Here is a 22,290-nt window from a genome sequence, read left to right on the forward strand (position 1 = left end):
AAATATATTTTAAATATTTAAATATTTAATATTTATTTATTTATTTATTTATTTATTTATTTATTTATATTTATAGATAGATAGATAGCTACCTCTGTACCTGAGAAACAAAGTTTGGAGATAATGAGTCTTTTTTTTTTTTTTTTTTTATAGATCACTCTCTCAATATGCTTGCAGATAGTTGAATTGGTGCCCACTCCACTTCCCCCTCAGGACTATCAATTTACTTGCATCAACAGCAATTGTAGTAAAGTTAGCTAAGCATTTGGCGTTGTTATACTCACCAACAAATTCCAGTTCTCTAATCAATCAGGTGGTGAGGGTAGATGAAACAAAATGGAAAATCAGTTTTCTCAAATCTTCCTCCTTGAGTTAAAACATCGTGGTCCATGCTAATAAACATTGGTAGGGGATTGTTTTTTTTTCACTTCCCTTCTCTTAGGAGCAGTAGCTTGGCATTCAGCATCAGGGGGTAAAAGATTTATTTCTTTTAGATGAGATAGCTCCTAAGTAAATTGGTAGATCTGTGAAAAACAAGAGTTGAGAATCTAAAAGTTCCCACAAATTTCAAGAATGATTCATCCTTCTGTAGCTTTGGTAACAAATAATCAGCAGAACCAGGGTTTCACATGTTTCATCTATCAATAACTTACCTCAGTGAGCACACCTTTCAAGCTTAGCACCCAGTGTCAGCAATTCCATTCTGAAAGTCAGACAAAATCAATGGCAGACTCACTGAAAAACACAATCTGAGTGCCTGCAAGTCAGCAGCAGTCTCACCCAGGTAAGCATGTCAACCCACTTAGGTCTCTGGAAGTCCATCAAATTCTGAACCCCATGTTTCTCAGAAACTCTGTATGAGATATGCAGTCTACTGAGTGGTGGTCTCATCACCCCGTGGCCCTGTGGTAACATAGACATAATAATAAATAATAACTACTTTTACATACATTATTATTTCACTTGAAGCTAATAACAACCATATGCAGTGAATATTATTCCTTTGGAAAAGGAAAAATAAAGTATATATTATATCTAATGTTTATTGAACATGTAGTGATTTCCAGCCTCCATCTTTAGCACTTAAATGTTTTTTTTTCTTTCATTTACGCCTTACAAATGCATTGTGAAATAGGTATCGTCTCTCATTTTACTGTTAAGTATATAAAGGTCAGGAAAATTAGAGCCTGCACTGAAACCCAGGCCTTCTAACGGCTGAGTTATGATCCTTTCTCTCCAGCAGAATAATAGTGATGGAAAGTCCCATCAGCAGACCCAGGGAAGTAGGAGCTGGAAGCTCGTGCTGTGCTTCTCTAGGTTTTTCTCCCATAAAACTTGCTAACAAGCTAAATTTCCATCCAGGTCCAAGAAAATAACTAATTTGCTTTTCTTACATTAGTAAAATTGAAGATGACTTTCAAAAATCTTATATTAGACTTCTATACCCTTAGAGTCTGAAATGAAGTAAGATAATGAACATTGATGGAGAAGATTTAAGAAAAACACTTGCTTTTGCAATTTTCTGAACTTATGCTGGGCTTACCAACAATTTCTATGGAGACCGTCTTCTGTAGTATTGAAGGAAGCAATATACCTTCTCTTATTTACAATTTTTCAACACTTATTTGATATTTTTAATCTTCACATTTGAAATTTTTCAACTTTGTGAAAAAAATAGGATAAAATAAGGAATCTCATGTAGTCATCAGCCAGCTTCAGTAATTACTAACTCACAGCCACCTTTCCGCTACATTTTTATTCACATCCCTACCCTTAGATGATTCTGAAACAAATACGCATCATGTTATTTCATTTCTAAATATTTTAGCAAGTCTCTCCAGAAAATAATGACTCTTTTCAAACATATTCATGATCACATCTTAAAAAACAATTTAATATCAGAAATCCAATCATTGCTCTTAATAATCTAATACTAAGATAAAAAATATGATGGTTCAAAAAACTATGATGGTTCAAAAATATGAAAAATGCTTACATTTTTTGCAACTCATTTGTCTTCAAACTATATCCCACTTGGGATGTACAGTAAGATGACTATGCTTTAAAGCCACTTAGAAAGTTCTTCTCTGTTATGTCACCAGCTCTGCACATAATTCAGTTCATATGTTTCCTTTTCCTTTACATTTTTAGGGGTTGCTTTTTTAAATTTTATTTTAAAATTGTGTGAAATATGTAGATGGTTTCAGTGTCAGATCTACAAAGTGAGGTAGATTCTCTACCACCCCTCAGTAACCATTTTAAAAATGTGTATATTTTCCTTTGCTTTTTTTAAATGTAAGAAAATACACATTTTTGTTTGCCTCCATTTTTATTAACTAGTGTATACTTTACATACTTTTCTCTATTCTGCATATTTTAGTTAACAATATTTCTTAAAGATCATCCATAGTAATATATTGAAATATGACATATTTAGCTCACAGTACAATACTCTTCATGGGGATATTCCATAATTTTTAAAGAAGTCCCCTATTTTTGTAATGCATAGTGGTTTACTTTTTAATTAAAATTATACAACTTTAACATGTTTATAGAAGGTTCTTGATAAGGTATCATATTTACTTTGGAATCATCTGAAACATATATATATATAATAAAATATAAATAAATAAACACATAAGTGTAAATGTATATATAAAATATAAATTATATATATTATATATATATATAATATAGCCTAAGTGGTTCAGTGGTTTAGCGCTGCCTTCAGCCCAGGGCCTGATCCTGGAGACCTGGGATCGAGTCTCACATCGGGCTCCCTGCATGGAGCCTGCCTCTCCCTCTGCCTGTGTCTCTGCCTCTCTCTCTCTCTCTCTGTGTCTCTCATGAATAAATAAAATCTTAAAATATATATATATATATGAAGATCTGTATTACCTTTGCTGACAAGACATAGAAAGACTTCAAAATTTGCTGTTTATACAAAAGAGTAAGAGAATATGGCACCTGAAAAATATTCTTCCCAAGATGCTTTCTTTTCTTCAAAAAACATCTGATTTAAGGTCTAAGTGAATTCCAACATGAATAATACAAAATGGAACAATTTTTAAATGTGATTAAAACCTTTGGGGAAACAGATTTATTCCTGTTTGCATACTTGCAATTGTTCTTATTATTGTCTTCTCTGGGCTCAGGTCTAGAAGAAATTGCTATTATAACAACTGAGCCAAAAGAACTTTGGGCCCAGGTTGTCTGGCTTTGCCATGTGTTTTGGTAGCATTTACCTCTGCTCTCCTTCTCAATCTCATACAATTGCATTTATAAAAGATGAGTAAGGAAACATATTATTTAGCAAACACACGTATCATACATGACTTTCTAACTGAATATCCAATGAATTTCAACAACAGCCCTATCCATGTTCCTAGCTTCCTATATATTCTGTTTGGGTACTGATTGCTTCTATTCTTTGCTCTTAACAGAAATACAAATATCCTTATTAACAATACAAGGGTAGACTTAAATTGAGTCCAACATAGGACTTTTATTTAATTTTTTATCTTGAAATAATTCTATATTCACAGAAAGTGGCAGGAACATTTTATAGGAAGTTCTCATGTACCAGTCACCTAGTTTCCCTTAATGGTAACTTCCTATCATTAGTCCAATATCACAAGCAGGAAAATGACAATGACAAAATCTGGGGAGCTTAGTCAAGTTTTGCAAATTTTTGGGGCCCTCATGCACTCATTTGTGGGTACGTGTGTGCACAGTGGCTTTGTATCTATTCTATGCAATTCTATCACATGCATAGATTCATGTAACTATCACCACAAATCAAGATACAGTACTCTTCTATCTCCAGAGATCTCCTTAGCAGCCACCTGCATATCCCTCTCCCATTCCTAACCTCTATCAACCATTAATCTCTATTCTATCTCTAAATTTTTGTTATTTCAGGAATGCTGTGTAAATGGGATCATACTATGTAACATTTGAGTTTGGTTTTATAAACTCAGCCTAGTTCCCTTAGGATGGGTCCCAGTTTTTGCCTGCATTAATAGTTTTATTGCTATCTAGCATTCCTGGTATGGACGTGTCATAGCTTAACTATTTACTTGTGAATGAATTTGGGTTATTTCCAGTTTGGGGCTATTACCAATAGAGCTTCTATGAACATTCATGTATAGGTTTTGGTACTAACATTAGTTTTCATTTTCTGGAATAAATGCCCAAGGCTGTAATGGCTGAGCTGTATAGTAACTGCATGCTGAGTTTCTAAAGAAATTGCCAAACTATTTTCCAGAGCTGTGCCATTTTCATTCCCAACAGCAATTTGTGAACGATGCACTCGCTGTGCATTCGCATCAGCATCCGGTATGGTCACTATTTTTATTTTAACCACTGACAGTCATGTAATGATAAATCATAGTTTTAATTTTCATTTCCCTAATAGCTATTGATGCTAACTATCTTTCCCTGATTTATTTACCGCCTATATGTTCTTTTTTGTGAAATGTCTGTTGATGTCTTTTTCTCACTCTCCAATTGAACGTTCGCATTATTACTGACTTTTGAGAGTTCTTCATATATTCTACATATAAGACCTTTGTTGGATGTGTGGTTTGCAAAGGTTTTCCCTCTAATATGTAGTTTGCTTTTTTCACCCTCCTCACAGGGTCTTCTGCAGACCTTACGTTTTTAATTTTGATGAGGTTTAACATCAATTTTTCTGGATCGTGCTTTTGCTCAAGTCTAAAGACTTTTCACCTAACCCTAGACCCCAAAGATTTTCTTCTGTTTTTTTTTTTTCTACACGTTTCATAATTTTACATTTTACATTGAAGGCTGCATGACTTTTTATTTAATTCTTATTGAGGATATCAATAAAAACTCAAAAATTATTGCCTGGAGCTAGAAAGTAGAAACTGAAAGTGAAATTCTCAAGAGCTTTGGTACTTTTTTTAATATCCAGAAATGAAGGTGCCATATCATAAACTTTTTAAGAACTAAACAAACCTTCTTGCTTACTTTTTGCTAGTCATAGCCTTAATAGCAACTAGACATAAGGAGAAATACTTGAAGGGATTACTAGATAAATAGTTAAGCTTGTCACAGTCTTGTCTAACCTGATGATTAGAAATGCTGACAGTTAAAAAAAAAAAAAAGAAAGAAAGAACCTCTTAGAAAATTGTGTTTTCTAGTTTTTTATTCTCGATGTCAAATCAAGCAATACTCATTCCAAATCAGAACACTAGGGATGCCAACTAGATTCTGGATATTAACACCAAAGATTTAATTATAATCTTCTTATACTCAGGGGATATTCATAACAGGCAAAGTCAATGCCATGGATCTTCTGTGACCTTCTCTCTTGCTTAAACAATAGTTCTTATTATATGGACTGCCCCTTTGATGAAGCACTAATGATCTCTCATGAAGGAGGACTCTGCTGGGGAAGGGGTGAAGGCACTCAGAGAAAGTGAACAAACCCAAGTTTTATCTTTATGAAAATTTTAGTTGGGAAGCATGGAGAGAAGTAATCTGAGTCAGTCCTAAGTGCCCTGTAAAACTGGGGTGAATGCCAATTAACCACATGCATTTGTAGCTGATGTTTCTCTGGGACACTTCATCCTGAAAGAATGGAAAACAAGGCAAAGAAGCCCAAAGCAAAGATAAGATAATATTTCTCTTGAAAAACAAATAGCACTAGCAAATGAAGAAAAACCTTATTTCCTATTTAGATGAGATGATGATGTTCAGTAATATCTTTTCTGGTTCATGTTTGAGAATGTCAAGGAGGAGTGCCCTTTCTTATGAAAGGACCTAAATATTTTTGGACCATAAAGCTTCATGTTTGAAATAATGATAATAACAACAACAATAATAAACAGACTATTTTGTTTCAGAAGTCTATTTAACCCTTAGCTATGTTTTAAAATGCATGAGGCCAAGTCTCAGGAATGCAGGTTATGGTTTTGATTGCTCAGTCTCATTAGCAAAAAAACCTCTCCAGCAATTAAATCCAGCCTAAAGGAAGCTGCTGTGAAACACTACCAGGTTGGGCTTTCATTCAAATGCAGGATAAATAAGGGGCGCTTGGGTGGCTCAGTCTGTTAAGCATCTGCCTTCAGCCCAGGTCATGATCTCAGGGTCCTGGGATCTAGCTAGTTCCATGCTCAGTGGGGAGCCTGCTTCTCCCCCTGCCACTCCACCCCACTTGTGCTCTATCTCTCAAATAAATAAATAAAATATGTAACAAACAACAACAACAACAACAAAGTGAAGGATAAATAAGAAACCAAAATGTTAAAACCCTGTGAGGTGTTTTGAAGATGACTTTTCATTTCTATTATTAATAGAGCCAATCTCCAAAAGTTGTATTATTTTTATGGACCACCAGGAGCCATGAGTTAGGGATAGGAGGTGGGCTATTTGGGTCACTAGTATTTATGTGATTAGATCAGAATATAAATGAATGCTATCCACTCTTTTGAATGTATATTATCTATACATTTCAGCCAATTAATATAAGCATCACATATTCAAGGTTTTTCTACTAATTTCTTACTCCTCAGGCACAGTACTTAATCAAACAAAATGACTCACATGACCCGTCATGGTAGATTATATTTTCCAAAATGGGTAAAACAATATCTTCTATTCCATATCCTTTCCTTACAACTGAACTTTGATCTCAAGAGATGGAGTCTATGCTCCCTCCTCTTGAAACTGGATGTAGTGTGACTATATGGTGGAAGTGATGCTGACTTTCAGGGCTGGACTGTAGAAAATGGTCAATAAAGCCTTTGATTTGTTAAAATTCTCTCCTCTTTCAGCAGGCATGTTTATAGTCTGGCTGTCCTTGAGCCACCATGATGTGAGGCGGCCCAAACTCCCCTGTGTGGGTAGACCACACAGAGAGGCTCTGAGAATCCAGGAAAAGAGGTGCCTGGCCACCCTCCAGCTTCTGTAACATCCATCTGCCCTGCTCTTCCCCCTCTCACCAAAGTCCGCCTACAGTCACATAAGAGACCCAAAGCCAGAACCACCCAATCAAGCCCTTCACAAATTCCTGGCATCAGAAACCATCAGAAATTATAAATACATATTGTTGTTGTTCACTACTAAGTTTTGGGGTGATTTATGATACATGAAAAATCAGAGCATCTGCTGACTTTTTGATTTAATCAAATAGCTTGTTAATTTAGTTAATGAGAAACATTGAGCTAAGTATGTAGATAGAAAAAGATAATGAATAATGTGGATTCAATCGAAGATCTCAGGTCACTTCTCTGACCTTTCATCAAAATCTTTTCTTTCTTTATTTTCCAATACTGCTATGCTATTTACTCTGTGAGAAGAGTAAGAACTCATTTTATGATTTTTCCCCCACAGGATTTTCTTTTCCCTATTTCAGGAATATTTAATTCTTCAAGCCCCAATCTCTCATCTCTGGTCATTCCAGCCCTCTGGGATTATTTCATATTTCTCACTGCAACATTTATTTGTCATCTAGAGTCTATCTTGTGTTTGTACGTGCATGTCCACAAATGCTCCTCAGGTAGATATGATTCATTTATTGGATACATTATTTTGATAGCTGTGATATTATGACTTATAATAAGAAATATCTATTTGGTCTTTGTTCCCATTCCTGGCATGAAACTCCTAAAACCTTGGAATTTCCTGTGATGAGAACCATAAAGGTGTCTTTTGTTATGTTAATGAGGTGACTTTTGGAAAGTACCTAAGGATGGGGGCTGGTTGCCAGTGGAAACAACCATGTGTTTAGAAGATTGGAATTTTCAGTCTCATCCACTAAACTCCCTTGAGGGGAGAAGAGCTAGGGATTGAGTTTAATTACCCATGGCCTAGCCTATATAATGAGACTTATTTAAAAACCCAGAAGGACAGGGACCCAAAGAGCCTCTGGTTGATGAACATGTCAAAGTGTTGAAAGAGTGAAGTACTCCGGAGAAGGCATGGAAGCTCTGTGCCCCTTCCCACACACCTTGACCTATACGACTTGTGCATTTGGCTACCTTGAGTTATATACTATTATGATAAACCAGTGGTAAAACCAATAGGTAAAATCTTCTCTAAGTGCTGGGGTGCTAGGGTGGCATCTGACTCTTGGTTTTGGCTCAGATCACAATCTCAGGGTTGTGAGATTGAGCCCCATTTTGGGCTCCTTGCTAAGTGGGGAGTCTACTTGAGAATCTCTCTCCTTCTCCCTTTACCCCTCACCACCCCCCATCTTGCACACACATGTGCTCTTTCTCTCTTAAAAAATTTGTAATTATTAAAAAAAAAAATTTCTCTAGGTTATGTGAAAGTTCTACCAAATCAATCGAATCCAAGGAGGGGTCATGGGAACCTCTGATATATAGCTGATGGATCAGGAACACAGGTCACAGCCTGGACTTATAATTGGCATCTAATGGTAGAGGGCAGTCCCTTAGACTGAGCTCCTAATCTGTGAGATCTGATACTATCTCCAGGTACATATTGTCAGAATTTAGTTGAGTTGTAGGACACCCAGCTGATGTGGAGATTTGATTAGTGTTATAAAAAAAACACACACATTGGAGTTGGTATTAGAATCACAACCACCAATTACTTTCTTCAAGCATCATAATAGATGATCACCAATCAACTTGATCTAGTCATTTGAAGAGACAGATTTCTTTACATAAACCTATATTTTTATAAAGTCAAAATTACTCACTGAAAAGTTAAATTAAAAAAAAAAAGGTTTTAACTTAAGTGACATCATTTGAGAGAAAAGAAAATAGTTGGTTTTTAAATAAGTTAATTCCTGTGTTGCCTCATAAATATGCAAATAATTATAATCAAAATAATCAAAATAATTGACATGTATAGTCAATTTACTAGACAGCAGACTAAGAAACTCAATCTTTAAGCTAATGACAAATTAACTAATTGATGCTATAACCCTATTTTCTCTTGTTAAAGGCTCTTCCTACTAAAATAATTCTCATCACTAAAGACTCTATCGCATGACATAAAAACTAAGATTCAACTAAAATCAGTCACCAAAAAATGAAGTTGTTATTTTAATTTGAATCAATACACAAAATTCACACATTTTTTTCCAGATGACTTTCTTGACCAGTCAAGCTAATCAAAGAAAGCATGCTGGGTTTTGCTGTATATGATACAGTTTTAACATAATGCAATTAAGTTTGAAGAAAACAAGCCCCCAAACTTTATTTACTAATCTTTAGAAAAAGGTACCGGTTGTGCTTACATTTTTCATTTTCAACTAGCTGATTTTGTAGATTTTGGTCCCATCTAAGACTGAGCTTTATAAAAGCAAGTATGAGAAAGTCCTCAGTTGACCTGCTAGGACATTGTTTTGGTGCCTACCACAGCAGCAGCCATCACAGGGCAGGATCACTTTCATGATTGGGGTCCCTCCCCAAGGACCCCTCACTGCATGATGAGCCAAGAGGCAGCCACAGGTGCAGTGAGGGCCCCAGCTCCCAGATGGAAAGTAAAAGTCAGTGATGAGGAGAATGGAAGGTCCTCGGGGCAAAGGCTTAGTCACACTCCATGTCAACAGTCTGGGAGCCAAAAACAAAGTCATATGAGAGAATAAAAAAGCAAGTGAGTAGTGAAAGAAAGTTATAACAGCCCCACCAGTGTGATCTTTTTTTCTACTGGAATATGTGTGATATTTAAGTAGGATGGTTAATATAACTATTTATAGATTCTGTATAAAGAATTGTGTGAGTTTACATGTGCACATATAAATAAATACATAGTCACAATCAGTCAGAATAAATAGAAATTCAAAACAAGAACCAGAGGATTCATACTTTCATCTCATGTTTGTATAGTCTTTCATTAATTGGAGTGTTGGCAGTAATGTTGAAAAAGTCATATGACCACCCAGGACTAGAAATATAAATGTAAATGGTCTTTTTCCTTTCAGTGAATTTCTCAAGTATCAGCTTGTAAGCACCAATCCCATCTGCTGCTTACTAAAGACCTCAGAGTTGCATCAAAGGTCAAAACAGGGGGGATCCCTGGGTGGCGCAGCGGTTTGGCGCCTGCCTTTGGCCCAGGGCGCGATCCTGGAGACCCGGGATCGAATCCCACATCAGGCTCCCGGTGCATGGAGCCTGCTTCTCCCTCTGCCTATGTCTCTGCCTCTCTCTCTCTCTCTCTGTGACTATCATAAATAAATTAAAAAAAAAAATTAAATCAAAGGTCAAAACAGTGGCAAGTCATTGATTTTTATCAATGCTCAACAGATGGACCTAAAAGGATGTGTAGATTGCCATACAAAATTTGAAATGGTGGCTCATACTTTCCAAACCCCTAGAAGTGGAAGAACTGTTGCACCGTAATATGACATCCAAACAGTCTACTGCTTTCTTTCTAGAAGAGAACCTCATGGAGCACCTAGTCCACATTGATTAAAACGAACTAAACTGAAGTCCATCAAATTGAATCATATTGAATATATCAACAAGAACTGGTGAAAAACACATCCAACTGTCTACCAGCAAATAACTGCAGCTTGCAAGATCAACGTAGAATTATTATTCGAAACCAGAAGCAACGCAACATCCCTAAGGTATGAGAGAGGCAGCAGGAATATTGTCCTCCCAAATGTGTTTCACTCAAAAATGTATCAGTTAGAATCCTTCATTTCCAAATTCCCAAAAACTTGAATCAATCTAGTTTAAGACCCAATCTCCCAAAAGCGGGATGGCTTGCAATTCACCATAACTGGAAAGCCTAGCTATCCTGATTCACATACCCATCCCTGCCACTGAGTGGGAAATACATGATTCCACATAAGGAAGGGATTGTGTGAATAACATAAACGTACAATACACCCATACACACCATTTGAGTGGTACAGTTGCATCTGATTTCAAGTACAGCTAGATTGGCTTGAAAGGACTCACAATGGCAGAGCTCTCTCTCCGTGTCTTGGTTCTTCTTTCTTTGTGCTGACTTTCTTTTTTCCCATTGCATAGGAGCCTATTGTATGGGGCCAACAATAATTTCATTTTTACACATATCTGTTTTAGCAACCCCAGCAGAAAGAGCAATTCTCTCCCTCCATCTTATATTGATTCCAAGAGGGGACTTTGGGCTTAATGTCTCAAGCACAGAAGCTCTTAGCTAATCATTATTGCCAGGGAGATGAAACCCCATGGTTAGCCCATTTTGCCACATGCCTGTCCCTGACATCTGGTGGGAAAAGCATGTCTTCCCAAAGGTGCAGAAGGAGTCAGGGGATTGGATTTAAACACATATACAGCATTGCTTCACTACAGTTAGTCCTTTATATCTTTGAAATCATTATTTATCCTCTTTCTAGGTTTTCCTGGTAGATTAAAAGGAAAACCAAACTACTAGAAAGTATATTATTAATTTAGGGATCCTTGAGTATGAAATATTTGATTTGGGACAGGAGATGGGGGAAATAGGACACCACTGAATACAGGTCATAGGCAATAATTAAAAGGGCCAAGACTGGAAGCTGGAAGTGAGGCAGATTACAACGGTGCCAAGAATAAACTACCTTTTTACAGTTTTGCCCCTAGCAGAGCTGTGTCCTTCAACTAGGGGAAGACAGTTCAACCACTCTTAGCAGTATAAACAAAGAGTTGCAAACTTATTCCGGACCAAAATAAACAAAGAGGTGTTGGGGCATGTAGATTAAGAATAAAAAGAAAAAGGCCAAAACTGAAAGGCTCAGAGGCAGTACACGTTTTGAACTTCTAAAATCCTATCCAGATATTGAAACTTCCTGTTTATTCAAAAACAGCATAACTCATTATCTTTTGACCTTCTCAAGGACACTTGAAAATCACCTTTAGAATCTAAGGGCAATTAATTTGTCTGGTAAATCAAGCATACAGTAGTGACCTAACAGTGACTGCTTTTAATTGGGCTCTCAAACCACTTTCTTAGCAACCAACTTATGAATGAATGAACGAATGAATGAATGAATGAATGTCAAGTTTACTGTTGGTTGCTTGAATGAGAGGCTCGCAGAGCAGCTTCTAAGCAGGACTACATCCAAGCTGTTATTCCAACTTAGCTTTCGTTTAAAAGCAAAGGGGAAAAAAAAACCTTGAATCAACGATTCTGCAGCCTCTTCTAAATCCATAACCACGGAAGTAAATAAATAAGACATAGTGAAGCAATAAGAACAGAACTACCCATGCCACTAGGGTGACTGTTCTGGACAAGTGTGGGCAAGCATGGATGGCATGTTGCAGTAGAAAACTGGGCTTTGGAGGGAAGCAGGCCTAATTTAAACCTCACCTACACTGAATATTAGTTGTGCAGTCTTAAGCAATATACAATAGTCCCCTCTCATCCGAGGAGGACATGTTCTAAGACCCCTGGTAGATCCAAGGACTTCGGATAGGATCCAACCCTAAATATGCTGTGCTTTGTCCTAGACATACATACCTATGACAAAGTCTAATTTATAAATTAAGTATAGTAAGAAAGCAACACTAATCACAAAATAGAACAATAATAATAATATACTGTGATGCATGTTGCCGCAGATCTCAGCAACCTCAGTGTACAATCTTTTTTCTTTCTTTAGTTAAGTCAAGAATTTTCACCTTTCATCTTTGCATTGCTAGCATGACTACTTTTGCATTTCATAGTTAAGCAAAATAAGCGTTACTTGAACACAAGCATTGTGATAGCATGACAACAAATCGGATAACCCCAAGATGGCTACTAAGTGACTACTGGGTAGATAGCCTATGGTATGAGGATATGCTAGACAGAGGGATGATTCACATCCTGGAAGGGACAGTGGGATTGCATAAGGTTTCATCACACTACTCAGAACTCCAGGCAATTTATAGCCAATGTATTGTCTACTTCTGCAATTTTCCATTTAATATATTCAGACCTCTATTGACCTTGAGAAACTGAAACTGTGGGTAAGGGGTAATTACTTAAATTTTCCTTCAGTCCTAATTGGTAAGTGGAATTAAAACTCATATTGTAAAAAAAAAAAAAAAAAAAAAAAAAAAAACCACTCATATTGTGCTCACATTCCACAATAATGAATTTGATAACTAATTGATTAATTGATGTAAAACAGTTCCTAAGATGTAGTAGATGCTCGTGAAAAGAAGACAGGCTATTACTGATAGAATAGTCCCCAAAGGTCTGCCTAGGACTTTGGTGGGCTGTACAGGAAGCTAGAAACAGTGGGGAAATCATCATCATGTGTAATCCAACAATCTGGGACCTCAAAAACATGTTTATGATTCCTTATCAACAAATGCCAGCCCTGAAACGGTTCAGGTAAGTGGGAGAGTCTTATGAATTTCTCTTACCACCATTGTGTCCTCACAGAGGGCAGCTCTTCTCCAGGCCACCCTTTGTGCTTTGAGAAAGACATCTTGAGCACGTGTCTTGTAGAACTACCTCAGCAAGACCTACTTGCCTCTCCCTGCGGGACCATTACCTAGGCACTATAAATAATACACTACTACTAATATTCCAGAATATTTTAATAATGCTTTAACCATAGCCAGGAGATGCAATTCTATTCAGCAGAAAAATGACAACCCTCATTAGGTAACACATCTGATTACTTTAATAACGAGGCAAAGTTTGGTCCTATTAGCTCTACAACAATATCTACCAGTCCAATAGCAGAGTGACAAAGAAGCATTTAAAATGAATTATTTGTGCTTACTTATGTTGAAGAGGACTTACGACCTTATTTTTTAATGCATTCAGAATTGGGAACTCCCAGCTCAGACTATCTTTCATTCCTATTCCACAGGCCTACCACTGATGCCTAATATTTTCAGGGCAGTAAAACACACACACACACACACACACACCCCGACAATTAAGCAATCAACATATTTAATTTTGCCAACTCTGGGGTTCCAATCCATTTATCTCTGTCTTTTTTCCCACTGTCCTCTAAAACCTTTCTTAAAAAGTATTGGTTTGGTTTAATATGTGAAAGCTAACAAGGCCTCCAGCACACACAGTTTCAATAGTGCAATTAGGTGGGGTGTAGATTTTAACTATGCTGGTGAGGAAAGGTCTTCAAACTTATGGTTTCATCTCCTTAATATTTTAGAATTCGAGAAAACAATGCTCGTGCAATTCAGCTTCTCCCCACCCCCAACCCCAAGTACAAGGTCAGTTTGACACTCTGAATGGTTAAATCATCCTTGGCAAAGAGTCTGAACTTGGCAGAAGCTCCTTAATGAGAAATCCAGATGACTGGTATCATTTGTAACGTGAATGCCCCGCACTTAATCTAGCGCTAGTTTGTTTTGGTAAGGAATAGCAATGACTTAAAAGTCATTAGGGATGTTTAGGATTTTAACTACTTGACACTGGCTGTGGTCTTCACCTTTGATGGCACCTTTTTAGCACTAAACAAGCAGCGTAGGCCTTCTCAAGTCAGTTCACTGCTAATGCGCAGTATCAAAAGGATTCCTTCAGCTTCTCGCTCTGGTTATGAAAAATGCAAAACTTTCTCTAAAGCATAGGCTAGACTTCATTTAGGAAAGCAGAAAACCAAACACTGAGGCTCACTCTACTCTTAACCTCTTTTGGATTTTCAACAATCACTTAAAAGAAGCTGCAGAAATATATCACTTTTCAAAAGACTAAGATAAATATCAGGTTGAAATTTCAGGACTCCCAAGCAATTGTCTGCTGGGTCAGTGTACACTAAAAATAATATTGTCAAAGCTCTCATAACCAGCCTTTATGAAATAACTCACTGCAAGTCCATATGATTCTACAGCTTGAGCTTTTATCTACTATCCTATACTCATTCGCATAAACGCTTGCCATTTGGGTGGGTGGGGGGACTGTCAAACTAGCATTTTTTTCTGTTTTGATCATTAAATGAAAATTGTCCAGTGAATTCAAAGAAAATAGTGCTCTCAATAATTTCAGGTAGACCCAATTTTAATTAAAGTCTTCACTCTATTTTCCAAACCTTTTCAACAATAGAGAACTATAAAAATTACACAAAGTGATAAATTTTGTAGTATATAAGAAACTTTCATAAATAGGATGTGACCCTGCTTTTCATTTTCCTTTGAGTACCAAACAGGGTAGTTTCCCCAGTGTAAAGGAAGATAAAAATTTTCCTCTATCCTCTTAGATTCAGTTCCTGATGCCTGCAAATTAAATTCACAAGAGTTAGATTAACAGGAGAAAAGTCATATCTTTCTTTATTGATGTTAATATTTTTACATGCCTTTAACTTCACAGAAAAGAAGTGAAAACCCACAGAAGTGGTTAGACTTGGAAGTTTATATACCATTTTAATAAAGCGTCAATAAATTGTGGAGAAGTGACTAGACAAAAGGAAGCAGGCCTTTGGGGTTCCAGGAGCAGTAAATTGTGAAAAGGTAAATATATGGGGAGACTAATGAAAATTAAGAGTTATTTTAGTAACATTTGTTTGTGCAGATTCATTTCACTGCTGACTTTTCCATCTTTGTGGCCATAAAACTCCCCTGGAGAGGGGATTTATGGCACTTCTCATTTCTCAGCTTCTGCTTTTAGTCAGGTAAGGGAAGCTCCAACAAGTCTTTTTTATATGACAGATTCTCAATTGCTTTCAGCTCAGAATAATCTGTATGCCAAAAGTGACATATTTTGGGGTGGTATATCCTGATAATCCCTGACTACTAATTCCCTCAGAGATATTTGTTAACCAAATCATTTCTCTAGGACTCAGGTTCTGTATACCAGTGAAGTAAAAAATCGGAGTAGACTGCTAGATTTCATTCATTCTCTGATATTCCACGGTACTTTTATTTCTGTATACTCATTGCGGGTTTCATTTGTAAAGACTGCATTCTGAAGTTATACACTATGTAACTTAGAGTCACTCTTATGAGGGGAAAAAAATGCAAATCTGACATCAAATAGGATGGAACACTTTCCCTAAACTTACTTGGTTATTCAAGAATATATTGGACACATAATATTGATAAAGGCAGCGAGTAGATAAGAAAAACACATTCAGTTTGGGAGATGAGACTACTTCATATGTTATTTCATGGAAGTGATCTAGGAAGGGTAAATAGGACACTGCCTGAAAACAAATGAAAAGGTTAGAGAATTTCTCAGGATCCCGTATATTGACACTAGCTACCCTGATCTGCTGCTTTTTCCCACTGACTTCTGGGGAGAGTGGTAAGTCAAACTGAGTCACTTCTTTTCACACCCAAGACTATGTCTTATGATCAATTCCTACACAATACCTCGACAGTTTGACCTTGAACTACTTGATAATCCCAACGGACCCAAGAGAGTCCCCTGAAAGAATGTCTATAGTGACTCTCCAGTTTCTTATAGGCAAAATTATAGAAGATGGAATTGCAAGATTTAGCTTCATGAGAGATACGCTGCTCTTAAAAGCAGAGAAATGGGCATTTGCTGGATTACTTTGATTTCCTCAATCAGGAGCGATAAACTTGTAAATGAGGACCAGTGTGATTCTTCAACCAAAATTTCAACTGAATCAAGGATGCTCTTTCATGAGAGAGCAAGGAAACTTATTTTCAAAGCCCTGGCAACCCATCAGAGAGGGAAAATTAGCTGTAATGTCCTGTTGTACAGGCATTCCCAGCTCTATTTATATTCCACAATGACAGAAAACGCATCTGTCCAGTGTTGGAAAGACACTAGAAAACTTAATTATCTGAATCCCCTCTCTGGTGGTTGAGGAAGAAGGGCGTATCCTCAAATTACTACTCCCTGAACTCCAACCAAGACCTGGTCAGAAGGCAGTAGGTCTGTTCAGGGAGCCAACAGGAAGCTCTCCCCGACTTGAGCCAGTTGGATAGTGATGAAGCTTGCTTCAGCTGGAAGTCATTTGTACTTTTCCTCAGACTAATCAGAATCAGTGGCTTATGAGAGCACACCAAAGGTGATCTTGCTTACTCTGATCTGCCGTAGGTGCGGAAGTCCAGCTGCTCAAATATTTAAGGGAAGTACCTGGAGTTGTCTGGTTTGCTTTGATGGAGAACAGAGTCAGAAAGAAAGAACTGCCCACAGAATGGAAAAATGAGAATTTGAGGTGTGGTACATTTACGAAAGGTCATCAGTGCTTTCCAAAATTCCACTAGGAAATATGGGTAAGGATGGGGGGGGGGGGAGAGCCTCTACCACATCTGAAAATTTCCTTTGGACTACCTAGTTAAACAGGTTTCACTGAAGTTGTGTCTACACAGCAAATAAATTCAGAGGAAGAGGGAAAAAAAAAAAAAGCAGACTCATTCAAGCAACAGTTACTCCAAGTACAAGCAGTAATGCTGGATCATTGAAAGTCTAGAAATTACCAGATATTCAAAATAAGTCATTGACAAAACATATCTCTAAAAGGTGTTTTTTGGGGGGAGGGGAAATTGTTTTGCCAAATGTCTCTCAGGAAGGGGCTTTTTCCTTGAATGACTCTAAGTTGTCACTTGGTAACTTGCTATTTATACTTTTGCAGAAGTTGGAAGAAGTTTGCTAGCTAGGGATGACCCATCCCTGGAAATCCTATCTCTGGTGATTCTACGTAACAGCCCAACACCATGCAGATTTGCTCAGCCTTCTGGGAGAAGGTAATCTAAAGCTGTTTTGTTTTGTTTTGTTTTATCACAAACAGAATTAGTACTTTGGTCCATAAAATTTACCCATAAGATAAACATCTACATATGCTCATAGTGATCACCTCAGAGTAGAGAAGGACCAAGTGTCTGCTGGAACCATCACCAGGAAGGCAGCAGGATTGCCCAACAACAAAGATCACGGGCTTGGGAGGTAAAAGTGAAAACTCAGAATCATACACAGCATCCCCTTCCTAATCAAACGCTGCAGAATAGTAATCTTGAGCTTATACGAACTGTTGCAGATTTCCAAGAAATTCTATATTCTATCATGCTGACTTAATACAATGCTTTTGTTACTTTTTTATTTTATTTTATTATTTTATTTTATTTTATTTTATTTTATTTTATTTTATTTTATTTTTATTGTAAGGTATCAGCTTTTGCCAGGTATACGTGTTAGCTCAAATACACCTGCCACTGATGAATTTGAGGAAGAAGAGACACAGCTACTCCCTAAACGTGAGGAGTTCTGTAACAGATATGCATGGAGGAAGACTGAAGTCAAAGAAGAGAGCCAGAAAAATCATCCAGAAGAATCGAAGCTTTGCCTTTGATGTCTTTAAGGCAAACTGATCCAAATATTCCTCTGTGCTGCTCGCTGGAAAAAAAAAAAAAAATCAGTGCAAAGCAGTCTTTGTGAGGCTTTTGAGCATCTTCAGTCAGGCCAGGACCAGACCCCCTCTGACCAGGCCTGTGCCTTCCTGGGTCTGTCCATGCAGCCAAGTTCCAGGCTGTGTCCTGGCAGAGAAGCCGGACCCTCACCCAGCACAGCTTAAACCATGTAAGATCCCCCCAGGAATTAGCAAGAAGGGATCACCTGAGCCAAACAGCCAGGAAGAAGGTGCAGGAGGAGAAGAAGAGGAGCAGGGTGGAGGAGGAAGAGAAAAGAAGGAAGAGGAAGCAGGTGGGGGGGCTGTGGGAGAAGAGGAAAGGAGAGAAGGAAGAGGAAGGAAAAGAAAACTCATGGAGGAGGAGGACAAAGAAGAGAGGGCAAGATGATAAAGGTGGAGGAAGAAGAAGAAAGGCTGGACTGGCAGAGACGGAAAAGGGAGAGGACAGATGCCAGAATTTAAAGAAATAAAACAGAGGTGCCTGGGTGGCTCAGTGGGGTAAGTGTCTAACTCTTGACCTCAGCTCAGGTCATGATCTCAGGGTCGGGGGGTGGAGCCCCCTCTCCGGCTCTGCACTCGGCAGGGAGTCTGCTGGAGACTCTCTCTCTGCCCCCCCCCCCCCCGTCTCTTTCTTTCTCCCTCCACCCCTGCCCCCACCTTCTCAAATAAATAAATCTTCAAAAAGAGAGTTGGACTAGCAGGGAGGGAAGAAGAAGACAGACTGCAGAACTAAAAACCAAAATTCTGGCTGAAACCCTGCTTTGTCTTCATAGGCTTGTTTGCTTCAACCTCAGTGCAGGAAAAAAATACAAAGAAAACAATATTCCTTCAAGAAAAATAAAAGTAGAAACTGCCTTCTGATAAGTGAGCAAATTTACCTTCAGGACGGCTAATTCCATCACTTTCTATGGGAGGGTAGCCACCTGGTGCACAGGGGACACAGATGACATGGGGGAGGGGTACAAAACCTAAGGACCCCAGATGGGGCCTGAATGCAGAAGTCTCAGCAAGAATCCTGTTCGCTTTTATCAGGCAAGTTGACTGATACTTTGCAGAGAAATCCCCTCCTTCCCACATAACATACAAATATCCAGATTGCTTGCCCTGGATCTTAAGAACATTTTTTTGCGATTATGGAGGTGTTTTGGTTACTGTTGAGCAAATATTAAATACTGTTATTTTGTAGTCATAGATTTGAATTTATGAGGCCATGACATTAGGGTTATATTGGGGACAATGTTACTAGAGTAACATTTTCTTGACTATAACACAAGGAGTGTTCATTTTGGCTTCATTTTAGCAGAGACGGTCTTCACCGTAGAGCAATTCACCTGCTGATGATCAGTTTCCCGGGGACCTTCATTTACCGGGAAAATCTTTGAGGCTGGTCTTATGGTGTGTCCTGCTCTTATTGGTCTACTCAGTTGTGGGTACATAAAAGTTTAAAATGTCATGAAAATATATGTGAGGTTTGTATTTTTGGTTTTTTGGTCTTAGGCTTTCTAATAACAGTATCAAAAACCTCATTATCCTGTTGTTTTGGGGAACACAGACAAACCCTTTGATGGGAAGCACAGAGCTTACACACAAGTTAGTTCGGTGGGTTGTTTTGTTTTGTTTAACAAATCGGAACTTGTTGGGCAAAATTAGGCTCAAACGTATGTGGTTGAATTTTCAATGTTAATATATTGATTTCGCTCGTCTATGTCACTAAAAATACAATAAAAAGCAATCAGCTGATAGTTTGACAGCATAGACCACCTGCTCCATTCTACTCTACTCTCTGAAAAACCAACTATTTTGTTGAATGCTTTTTTTTTTTTTTTTTTTTAATTAGCTGTGCAGACTTTGCTAGACATGGGCTTGGATTGGCATGCGGCACAAGCAAAACCAGCAGTCTGGTGTAAATGCTCTTGTGCAATAATACATATTTGTGTGTGTTTATGTATAAATGCCTGTTTATGTATACATGAAATGTATAAAACATTGAGGCACAAACTAATCCTTGGCCCCTACAATTTAGAGCAATTTGCCAACTGAAAACTTTCCAATTGCTTGATTTCAGTTGTCTATTCCTTGTAAGCCAAAACTTACTCTTACTCTCTGCAGGGGATCATAATTCATGATCTGTGATTTGTGTCTCAAGAATTTCTTGGGCACTTCAAAGAAATAATTTGGTTTGACCCCAATACCATTAAAGGCTTAGAAATGAAAATGCAGTTGAATTTATTAATGTTCAATGAATGAAATGCTGGAGAGCAACTTAGTTCTCTAGGGCAGGAATTCTCTTTCCACGCATGGAGAAATGAGAATCCCCTCTACCGGTCTCCTATTTGAACAGATTCTTTTCCTTGGGTAAAGGGACCACAAGCTGGCTTTTTTAATTAGCCACATCTCACTGTGGGGTAACAGCCGTCAGTAGGATTTGGTATGCGAGTGCGTACTGTGCCAGGAAAGCCCACTCTTAATAGTGCAGAAGCTAAGACTGTTCTCAAAGGAAAGTGTAAATTCCTAACTTCTACAGCCATGTACTTTCCCTCTTCCAAGGACCTACCATTGAAAGGTGGAGAGATTAGACAGATAAATATAGAGATGTGGTATTTAGAGATACGGGCATATAGAGATGTGAACACCTATATCAACAATGGATTTATATACCAAAGATATATAAATATGTATCCCCACTCCTCTAGTATGTCCTGTCTTGAGTATTCCTTAAGGATTCCCCAAGATTTTGTCCAGGTTCTTTTCTCTTCTTATTCTACACACTCTCCCTGGGCATTCTCATCACTTCCACAACGGCTTCAACCCCTACCTATAGCCTAGTGGATCCTCAAATCTCTAAGTCTTGTTTATATGTCTATAAATGGCCTCATTATGGTCTTCCCCCCAGCAATGCCATCATCATCACTCCTCACCACCCACTCAAGAATATCTTAGGTACTTCAAGGGAATAGTTTTGTCTGATATTGATGCTATTAAGGATGTAATAATGAAATGTTATCAAATATCCTATCATTAATGCTATCAGCATTAGAAACCTCAGGACCATCCTAGGTCCTTCCTTACTTACCCCTTATATCAAAGGTGTTTCAAAGTCTTGTTGATTTAAGTCTACCTCCATTGTCTCTCAAATCTGGCTTCTCTTCTCTTCTCTTCTCTTCTCTTCTCTTCTCTTCTCTTCTCTTCTCTTCTCTTCTCTTCTTTCTCTTCTCTTTTCCCTTCTCCTCTCCTCTCCTCTCCTCTCCTCTCCTCTCCTCCTCTCCTCTCCTCTCCTCTCCTCTTCTCTTCTCTTCTCTTCTCTTCTCTTCTCTTCTCTTCTCTTCTCTTCTCTTCTCCTCTCCTCTCCTCTCCACTCTTCTCTCTTTCCTTTCCTTTCCTTTCCTTTCCTTTCCTTTCCTTTCCTTTCCTTTCTTTCCTTTCCTTTCTTTTCTTTTTTGGAGAGAGAGAGAAGGGAGCGGCAGAGGGAGAGGGAAAGGGGAATCTTTAGCAGGCTCCACACTCAGCAGAGCCAATGTGGGGCTCCATCTCACAACCCTGAGATTGTGACCTGAGCTGAAATCAAGAGTTGGACACTTAACCAACTGAGCCACCCAGAAGCCCCTGGCTTCTCTTTTCATTCCAATTCCTACTCTCAGAATTAAACCTTCATCTCCTACACAGAGTTACTTGGGGACCAGAGAGCCAGGATATTGTATGTGATGCTGATGCATTGGAGTCAAGGTTTAAATTCTAACTTGGCTGCTTACTAACTGGGTAAACTTGATGGGGATACTTCATCTATACATACCTACACCTTCTTGTAGGGTTATTTTGAATTTATTAGTTTAAAGTTCCTAATGCTCTTATGGTTTTGACTCATATACACATTGAGCCTTTAATAAATGATTAGTCCTTATTAAAAGGTCACCCTGCCCTGGGTATCCACTAAATACCAAGAGTATCTCCTCCGCTGTAAGAATTCAATGTGTTTCCAGACATTGCCAAATATCTCCTGAGTGTGCAAAAGTCACCCCTGGATAAGAACCACTGTCTGGAAGGAC

The 22,290-nt window shown here is 38.1% G+C and overlaps 1 long non-coding RNA gene across 1 annotated transcript in view; it reads left to right on the top strand.

Annotated features, from left to right (window-relative positions):
• The window catches only part of LOC140626800 (uncharacterized), a 24,946-nt gene extending 5,470 nt beyond the window's left edge, over positions 1 to 19,476 (top strand). Inside the window, exons 2-6 of the long non-coding RNA XR_012025806.1 lie at positions 10,376 to 10,570; positions 15,241 to 15,380; positions 16,939 to 17,117; positions 17,477 to 17,588; positions 18,007 to 19,476. This is a non-coding gene — a long non-coding RNA (uncharacterized lncRNA). The remainder of the gene's footprint in view (positions 1 to 10,375; positions 10,571 to 15,240; positions 15,381 to 16,938; positions 17,118 to 17,476; positions 17,589 to 18,006) is intronic.
• Positions 19,477 to 22,290: the final 2,814 nt, after the last annotated feature.

The sequence above is a fragment of the Canis lupus genome, chromosome 38 (assembly GCF_048164855.1).
Source record: "Canis lupus baileyi chromosome 38, mCanLup2.hap1, whole genome shotgun sequence".
NCBI classification, from domain to species: domain Eukaryota; kingdom Metazoa; phylum Chordata; class Mammalia; order Carnivora; family Canidae; genus Canis; species Canis lupus.